Source organism: Rattus norvegicus, chromosome 1, assembly GCF_021556685.1.
Source record: "Rattus norvegicus strain SHRSP/BbbUtx chromosome 1, alternate assembly SHRSP_T2T, whole genome shotgun sequence".
Lineage (NCBI taxonomy): Eukaryota > Metazoa > Chordata > Mammalia > Rodentia > Muridae > Rattus > Rattus norvegicus.
The window spans coordinates 69,629,659-69,639,891 of NC_141534.1; the positions used below are offsets into that span (position 1 = coordinate 69,629,659).

The following is a 10,233-nucleotide window of genomic DNA, read 5'->3' on the forward strand; positions in this document are numbered from 1 at the left end:
TGAGTTCTTGACTTAGAATAGGCAGAGAACATAAAGACAAACTTGAAGGTATATGGAAATGGGTCAGTGTGTAAGTGCTTGCATTGCAGTTATGCAGAACTCAGTTGTAGACACTTTTAAAAAGTCACACAGCCAGAATACAGCAAATACAGAGGCGAATGCCAGCAGCAAACCACTGAAATGAGAATAGGACCCCCGTTGAAGGAATCAGAGAAAGAACTGGAAGAGATTGAAGGGGCTCGAGACCCCATATGTACAACAATGCCAAGCAACCAGAGCTTCCAGGGACTAAGCCACTACCTAAAGACTATACATGGACTGACCCTGGACTCTGACCTCATAGGTAGCAATGAATATCCTAGTAAGATCACCAGTGGAAGGGGAAGCCCTGGGTCCTGCTAAGACTGAACCCCCAGTGAACTAGATTGTTGCGGGGAGGGCGGCAATGGGGGGAGGATGGGGAGGGGATCACCCATAAAGAAGGGGAGGGGGAGGGATTAGGGGGATGTTGGCTTGGAAACCAGGAAAGGGAATAACACTCGAAATGTAAATAAGAAATACTCAAGTTAATAAAAAAAAAAGTCACGTGGGGGAGTCTAATCCTTGTGATTTTTATATAGCCAGCCACTAAGCTATAAAAGCAACCAAGAATGTGTTGTGTGTATCTCTTTTCAACTTAAATCCTAAGAAACATGTGATTTAGGAAGAATGAAAAGGGAAATTGTTACTGTTTCTTGGGAGGTATCAGGATAAGAACTGAGAATTTTGGGTTTGGCTGTCTGGAGTCCACATCCATGAAAGTGGAACTTTGGGGCAGTGCCAAAAACCTAAGTCAGTATGGAGTGGATTAATGCTAAGGTATGAGGTAAAAAAGTAAAAAGAACATTTTTAGGTCCTAAGATTTAGCTGTGAGTTCTTTTCACAGAAGGAAATCTGTTTAACAAAACTGAGCTTATCACATTCTCTTTCTTCTTTTCCCCCTCTTGCCTCAATTCTCAAGTGAATTTAATGTTTTTCTTATGCTAGTTAGATGCTGTGCTTATAATCATGCTCCTCACTGAAGGGTCCTAAGCAGGGGTACCACTGATTCACACTCCTGGTCCCTCACTACTAAGGGATTCTAGGCAGATGCTCTCCTGTTGAGCTACATTCCCAGCATTCACTTCAATGTTTGATATATTGTTTTATATGTATGGGTTATTTTTCACAAATGTGTGTCTGTTTGCCAATGGTTTTTTTTTTTTTTTTTTTTTTTTTTTGCATTGGAAATGAGCAAAAGACCTTTGGATCTTTTCTTGCATCTCCAGATACTAAAATTACATATTGTTATAAGCTTATATGACAGTGCTGGAAACTGAATTGAGTTCGGCAGGAAGAACAGGCACTGCTCTTATTTTGTGAGTAATCTTTCTAGCTTCTTTTTACTTTTTATTGTATACATCTTTTCCTGTATCAGAAACATTCTTTGAATATGCAGTTCTCATCTCATCCTCCAAAAACAATTTTGAATATTGTTGTGAAAGACCATGTTTGACTGGGTGTTAAGGGAGGCAATTCATATGTTAATGTGAATGCTCTATGGGAAAGTATATCTTGGTGTACTTGTTTGTTTGTATGACTGTTATTGTCTTTTCTTTTTTTTGTTTTTGTGTTTTTGTTTTATTTGGTTTTGTTTGGTTTGCTTTATTAACTTGGTTTGGAAGAGACAGGAAGGAAAATCTCAAGAGTCCAGTTTCTGGGAGGGTGTGAGATATATAAAGAGCCAGCGCATGTGTTGAGGGCATTTGAAATGAATGACAACTCTTGCTCCTCTGGACATCGTACATGTAGCAGGTTGGAGAGATGGCAGTTGGTAGAATAGGAAATAATGCAGAAATTGGCACCATTTTTGTAAAGAACTCTAAGAATGGCAGAGAAAATGATGGTTTGAGAAGCCATCAAAGGGCTGGAATAACCGGTTTGGCCTGTGTTGTGTGTTTGTGTTCATGTTTGTGCATGTGGGAATAAACATTAAACACCTAACTTTGTTACTCCATATCTTTTGAATTTTTTTTTCTGTTAAAGTATCTTTTTGAAGTGGTAAGTTACAAATGGTCTGGATAGTCAGTAAGTCCAGGGAGTTTCTCAGGTTAGTCTGTCTCTGCACTGCCCCATAACTGCAGTTGTAGATGTATACAATCATGCCTTTTTTTCACATGGGTGCTGCAGATCCGAGCTCAGGTACTTACTCTATGGCAAATGCTTTAGGATGAGCCATCTCTCCAACCCGGAGTAAGCAATTCATAGACAGAAAATAAGCATGAAAAATAGTAGAGAGAATTAGCAAAAATGTTCTGTTTCTGAAAGTTATTTCTTCAGAGCCATGGATTCATTTGTTATAGAATGGTGATATGTGTCCTAAGATAATTATAATGAGATAAATGGCATATGTTAGGGTTTCACCACAGGAAGGCCATCCTAACCAGCATATGTTTTCTTCTCTGGCTCACAGATCCTATCTTGCACAAAAGAGTGGTGGACCTTTTAGCACATTTGTCTTTCTACCTATTATTTTCTGTCTTAATTTGAGTTTGTATTGCTGTGAAGAGGCACCATGGCCAGAGCAACTCTTACAAAGGAAAACATTTAATTGGGACTGGCATTCAGTTTCAGAGTTTTAGTTATAACCTTTATTTTCTTGGTTGTAACCATGGCAGCATGTAGGCACACATGATGCTGGAGGATCTGAGAATCCTACACCTTTATGTACAGGCAGCAACAGAAGAATGTGTCACTGGATGTAGCTTGAACATACAAAACATCTCAAAGCACAGCTACACAGTGAATAACTTTCTTAAACTTACTCCATCAAGGCCACACTTTCTAACAGTGCCACTTCTTATGAGTCAAGCACTCAAACACCTGAGTCTATGGGAGCCATTTCTATTCAAATCACCCCACTTTCCTCCCTTGCTATGTGAACCTTTTGATATCAATGATTTAAAGTTTTTGGAGTGCACTATAGTTTTAAGGGTTTTTAGGGTCTTTGGAGGAGGGAGGAATTTAATTTGTATTCGGTGAGATACAAAGGGTGGAACAGACTAAAGAGCTGGGCTGGGCCCAAATGTTAGCCTTGCCTCATTTCAACTAGTAACTTAACATTCAATAGTTCAATGGTTAGGTTCATTATAAATCATATCATTCATTATTCACAATATCTCAGGATGCACATAATGCTTTACATTATTTGCTGCTACAATTTGCAAGAGACACTAGGATGAGCTAAAAAACTCTTTTTTTTTACTTATTATTATTTTATTTGTCAATATAACTTGGCAGTAAATAACTTTCTCAAAGATAATCTTCAAACAGATTTGGGAGGGCAAAACGATTTTCACAAATCTGGGAAAACCCTCTAGGGTAGGATTCTTTATCACATCACTGGCACCAAGAAAATGGAAATCAAACATTGGATGAACACTCCACAGCAACTAGAATAGAGAAAATGAAAGTCTGGTTCAGAACCTGGCATCAGGGGTCACCACAGCTCTCTACCCTTAGCTGGAATGAAAGATGCTAAAGTCACATTGAGAAACAGCTGGGTGGCCTCAGGAAATGCTATAAGAAGTCACCCAGCTCTGTACAGTTAGAGTAGATGTTTACATGTTACTACAGCCCTATTTATAACAGCCTCATACAGGAAGTCACCCAAATCTGTGGTGACTGTACATGGAAATTCCATTGTGCTCCCTCAATGACACCTGTGCTCCAACAAAATAAACAGTGGACATTCCCTACATGGTGATTTTTAACACAATTTTGTTGAGTGAACATATACAGATATGCAATTAAATTTGTATAATACAGGGGTGTTGGCTGTTTCAACAATCTTAATTTTTGTGAGGATCAAATAAGAAAAAAATGTTGAATGTAAGATAAACAATCAATATACTGCTCAGGAGTCATTCAATCTACTTGTCTGTCTCTCCTGGCAGCTTCATGAGAATCCAAGTTGTTAGCCTTTCTAGCTCAGTTTTCCCAAGCTTATTGCAAACATTTGGAAGCCTGCGAAACATAGTGCTCACTCCTAGAAATTTCAGTTTTGAGTTTTTCTCCTTGCTTCAAGAGTGAAGAACTAGCTCATCTGTAGTGCGTTGTCACTGAAAGAGCTCAGGGAGCATGTGGCCATCTTGCTGAAGATGCTGGTAAACAGCTGAGGCTTTATTTAGAAAACCAGAAAGAACAAATACTTCTGCCACATCTGGCAGGGTAAATGCATTGCCAAGCAGCCTCCCATAGAGCCTCCCCCTGTTCATATCTTGCTTTTCTGGATGGCATTTTTTACTTCATCATAAATCAATCCAGTGAGTACTTCACACATTCTATCAATTGATTCAAGGTGTTCTGTGCAGTCATTAGCTATTTTAAAACTGTCAAACAACACATTGGAAAGCCTCCCTTCAGAGTAGTGTATAGCCTTGAGGAAGCCATTAGATAGATAATCTTTATGTGCTGGAATGTTGTTTTGACTTAGCACATGCTTGATCCACTGTCTCAGTCATTGGCCAGTCTCCTGAGCCATGCAGGAAGATCAGCAAGAAACTCTTTCCTGGTTGGGGACACCACACAATGCCATAGTGAATATTGCTGGGTAAAGCAGCCATGGCAGAGGAGAGAGGACAAAGATGTAAACTCTTAATGAACTTGTTCGAATTTACACAACGTTCAAAGAGCCAGTTTTTGTTGTCAGTACCATGTCCTTCCATGTAGCTCTTTTTTGTGTAGCTCTTGTATCCAGTATAGTCAGAGGTGATCTTGAACATGTGACCCTCATGCCCACAACTCTAGTTTTTAGAATTAAAGATACATACCACCATACTCAGTTTCATGTTTTGTAATGGATCAATCCCAGAGCTAAGTGCATGGTAGTCAACTACTCTTCACATAGAGATATATCCTCAGCCCCAGACACATGTTCTTCTCTGAAATGCAAAGTTCAACAATGCATAGCTATCAAGTAAACCTTAGATTACAGTCCATAACATGGTGAAGACAGAGTTAACATTTATTAAAGAACCACTCCATCCATCAGGGAAAGTTTCAGTATTTATTCTCAATTTCTTTTTACTTGAAAAACTATTCTCCACCATAAAACCATTTTTAATCAGCAGATGAAGAAATAGAAGGTTAAAGAAATGACACTGGAAGCATTAGAGATATGACTAGAAAAGAGAAACATCAGAACTTAGTGGATAAAGTGCATTCAGGATCTGTGTTTGTATTCCACATACCGACACAAAACAAAACAAACACCACAAAAATAACCACACTGAACAACACCAAACTTGTAATGCAGTACTAGAAGTCCTGGTGTGTTGATGTATTATTTTTAATCTATTTTATTGGGTTCTTATTTCTCCACCCCCTCCCAATCTTTATTTCACCGAATCCCTCCCAACCACAAACACTATGTAAGACAGAAAGGAGATTATAGGAAAGTGTGGCACGACATCTAAGTGCTACTTCCTGCTGATTGGGGACATTGGCTTCCCTAGGACAAATCCAGTGTTATTCTTCAGAATATCTAGCAGTTTAGCAAAACAGCAATCAAGTAATTCAGAAATAGAAAATGTAGCAGCAGGGGAGCAGCAGGCAACTTCTACTTCTTTGGAGTATCTCCAGCCCCTCTACTGGACCTAGCATTCTTTCCTCTCTAGAGTCCACAGAATATCAGCAGATGGCAAAATATCCTGGAACCTCAAGACCACTGTAGTTAATGGCTCTAGACACTCGTAGATATACGATTAAAAGGAACAAAAATTCTCATTATACTGGAGTTCATTAGCTAGCAAACTGCCAGATATATTAGTCCTAGCTTCAGTAAGAGATCATATGTCAGCAAATATGGTGGAGGGTCAACTGAAACAAGAGGCTCTGGCTTCTGACATACACATGTACAAGAGCAGAGGCATGTGTTTGCACAGGTGCAACCATGTGAATCATACACACAGAGAATAAAAAGAATATTAATGTGATTGTAAAACCCAGGAAATTTTATACTATAGAAGTGGTTTTCAACAGGGGGTCATTATGTCTACCAGAGAATATTCATCATCTAGAGATAATTTTGGTTATCATAGCTGTCTAAGCGTCACTCCCAGAATCTATTAGATGAGGTCCAAGGACTGTTATACATCCTGTGGTTGTACAAGATTCTACCACACCCAACCACAATTAAGTACTGACAGAAGTCAACAGTGCTAGGGTTGAGAAATCCAGAATATCATTGCACAATGTCCTGGTTAGAATCTCGGTGAAAAATACCCGTGAGAAAAAGAAAAGTAGGAACTGCTATGAGAAACACAGTAGAGAAATCAACATTTCATCACCACGTGGACATAGTAAGCTAACATGGTAGGTCACGTCAAATGAAGCACATTAGTAACACAAATTTGGAAGCTCTGATTTAGTTAAGCTAGGGATCCAATGATTGATCCTATTGGCAGAAACAAACAGTGAAAAATACCAAACCCTACCAATATCCTTAGACTATGGCTGTGGCTTGATAAAGCAGTGACATTTCTGTCTTTCAGTATTGCCATGAGAATTTTCAGTGAGCAACTTATGGGTGTGTTGTGTGACTTTTCCTGCAGAAACATGACATACATATCTCCTCACCCAGAGAATTTATGACAGACTAACCTAACAATTACACCAAAGTACAATTTTGTGAACGGATCCATTCTAACATGTCTTTGTAACTTCTGACCTCTGAAAAATGAAGCAGAATATTAGGAGTATGAGATCAGCTGAGACAGATAGCTCGATCCTTTCTCAACCAAAGGTCAAAGAAACAACCAATAAACCCAAGCAATGCTCAGTGTTCCTGTTCCTTTCAAAAGATAGATTGATAAGTCTAAAACTTTTACAGTTGTACAAAATTACCCTATATTTTATGCAAGTATACTTTAAGACAGGATTAATAAATAATTGATATAGTTGCTTTCTGAACTTTTATTTTATTATATTGCTGCAAATTGAACCTAATGTCTATTGCATACTAGGTACATGTGCTACCTTTAAGCCCAAACTCCATATTCTCAGTGAGGAACTATAGGTAAGTAGGCTTTTACCTTTGAGTCATGCCCCATTCCCTCACAGGAGATTGTAGGAAAGCACTCTATTCCTGATTAAACAACCTCAGGTATGTAAATAAATTTGAAAAAATAGCCTATACGCAGATTTTGTAGCCCACATACTATGAAATATGAAAATGATTCAAATTTCTTGAACTTAATATATATTTCAAGCTTTTTGTTCTCTAGAAATTAGAAAAGCAATCAAGAAGCTCCCTGAGGGTTTGCACCCGCCCCTCCATTTTTTTCATCATCCAGAATTTTGTCTTGTGTACATGGATTCAGCACTACCTTAGGAAATAGTGAAGATTCAAGATACTCTGTAGTCTGATCAGTAATAAATACTACTATGTAGTATACTATGTAGTATAAACCTACATAGATGGAAAGACAACTTATATGAACAAAATTATGGTTTGTTTAGGAGAAACCAAGTTATCACATTCTGGGGAGTGAGAAGAGGGTAGTGGGCACATTAACTACATCTGACACATGTCATGTGGTGCAAGGATTCAGGTTCAGTTAGATTAAAGTCTCTCTGACTAGGTAGTTTTCAGGGTCATTTTTCCTTATAACATCATTCTATTCTTACCAAAACTAGATATAATGAACCTTTTAGAATTTTTATATAAGTCACTCAAAATTCCAAGCAAATTAATTACAGAATGCATTATCTTCCAAGATAAGTCCACAAACTCCACTAAAATTTGTTAGAAATCACTATTTAACCCACATAACAGTAAACTGTGCCATTGTGCATAATCAAGGTGTGTGTATTGAGGTGTGAAAAAATTTATCTCAAGCAGGCACTGGATTGAATATAGATATAGTATCTACCTGTTCCTGTGTGTGGAATATTCCTTCATGTATAATCATCCTTCACACTGCAGTTATGGTCCTTGTATATATAAAAAAAAGTCAAGATACCATCTTTATACATTATCAAAGTGTCTTCATGTGCCCTTAGTTTTGTTATCATATCTTCTGAACTCATATGGTTTCAACGTCTTTCTTTGTAATATGTGAAGAAGATCAATATTCAAAAACATCATTTACTCTACCATAAGTTTGAAACATAAAGGGACACCATATTTCCATATGCATATCAGTCACCTCATAAATCATCACAAAAATATCTTTGAAATCTATAGTGCAGCAATGGGCTGCTATTTATTCTTTGGGTCATTCCATTGAATATCTCTTTTCTGTCTGTTTGTCTGTCTGAGCGTCTGCTCTCTCTCTCTCTCTCTCTCTCTCTGTCTCTCTGGAGTGGACAGTTCATTTCTTTGCTGTACATACTATTTGATTAAGCTATTTGATACTATTTGATTTACAGCTCTCCACTGAATTATATCTCTTGTGATCATGAGAATTGAGGAAAAGACCTCACTGAGGGATGGTCTATTAAGTCTCTTCCTTCAAGTGCTAAACTTCTTTCAGTCATATTTTACTGTCTGCTCACCCTAAGTTCAGTATCACTGCTGAGACATGGAGTCCAATTATTATTTTTTTATAATTAGTCTAATGGCAAGAGTAATTTTAAGAATGTGCTGAATATTGAGGGCTCTGGTACTTTCACAAAGCATAAAGCAAAAATTTTGGAATTTTACTGCTAAAACAACTCTCCTATAGTGGCAGATGGTATATATTCTAGACAAGTGTCATGTGATAAGGAGCCACATATCTGAGAAATTGGTTGTTTTTTTTTTTTTTTTGAGAATTTTCAGGTGCAGACAAAATGAAAACCAACTATTCCATCCCTCTGAATGGATCAGAAGTGGTTGTCTGTGATTCTACCATCTCCAGAGTTCTGTGATCCTCTCGATGGTTGTTCTCTCCATCACATTTGTCCTTGGTGTGTTGGATAATGAACTAGTGATCTGGGTAGCTGGATTCTGGATGGTACACACTGTCAACACTACCTGTTATCTGAATCTAGCATTGGCTGACTTCTCTTTCATAGCGAATCTACCATTCTTCGTCATCTCAACTACTATGAAAGAAAAATGGCCTTTTGGATGGTTCCTGTGTAAATTAGTTCACATTGTGGTAGTCATAAACCTCATTGGAAGTGTCTTCCTGATTGCTTTAATTGCCTTGGACCGCTGCATTTGTGTCCTGCATCCAGTCTGGGCTCAGAACCACCGCACTGTGAGCCTGGCTAGGAAGGTGGTTGTTGGGCCCTGAATTTTAGCTCTGATTCTCACTTTGCCCATTTTTATTTTAATGACTACAGTTAGAGTTCCTGGAGGTGATGTGTACTGTACATTCGACTTTGCATTCTGGGATAACACTCTTGAAGAAATGTTTAACAGAGCTAACATTTTTGTAACAGTTAGAGGGACCAGGAGGTTTGTTATTGGCTTAATAATGTCCATGTCCATTGTTGCCATCTGCTATGGACTCATTGCTGTCAAGATCCACAGAGGAGCACTTGTTAATTCCAGTCATCCCTTATGAGTCCTTACAGCAGTTGTGGCTTCCTTCTTTATCTGTTGGTTTCCCTTTCAACTGGTGGCCCTTTCAAGTACAATCTGGTTCAAAGAGTCATTGTTTAGTGGTCTTTACAAAATTCATGAAATGTGGGTCAACCCAACCAGCTCACTGGCATTCTTCAATAGTTGCCTCAATCCAATGCTCTATGTTTTCATGGACCAGGACTTCCAAGAGAGACTGATTCATTCCCTCCCTTCTAGTCTGGAGAGAGCCCTGAGTGAGGACTCTGGCCAAACCAGTGATACAGGCACCAATTCTGCTTCTCCTCCTGCAGACACTGAGACAAAATCAATAAGGAGATTGCTACGAGGGATGTTTTTTTGTTCCACCTCAGTTTCATTCCACTTTTGTCTTACCCTATGTTATGCCCTAAAGCAATTTTAATCTGATAAAATACTTCTGTGTCTCCTGAATCTGGGAAAAGAAATAAAAGTCAAAGTTAATATTGCTGTTGTTTTGCATGCTTTTTTAAACTAAGCCTATATAAACTGAGTAAAACTAATGTATGCAAAACTAAAAAGCAATGGTTTTGTGGGTGGAAAAGAGTAATGCATATTTGCAATGTTTAGATAAGATAGTAAATATTAAAATTAAAATTATTCTATTTCAGGAGCTGAGAAGA

At 38.2% G+C, this 10,233-nt stretch overlaps 2 pseudogenes; one reads left to right on the top strand and one right to left on the bottom strand.

The window, feature by feature from the left end:
• Window positions 1–3,950: 3,950 nt before the first annotated feature.
• Lypla1-ps3 (lysophospholipase 1, pseudogene 3) lies at window positions 3,951–4,802 on the bottom strand (annotated as a pseudogene).
• Window positions 4,803–8,853: 4,051 nt separating this feature from the next.
• On the top strand, window positions 8,854–9,995 carry Fpr2-ps2 (formyl peptide receptor 2, pseudogene 2; annotated as a pseudogene).
• The last annotated feature ends 238 nt before the right edge of the window (window positions 9,996–10,233 follow it).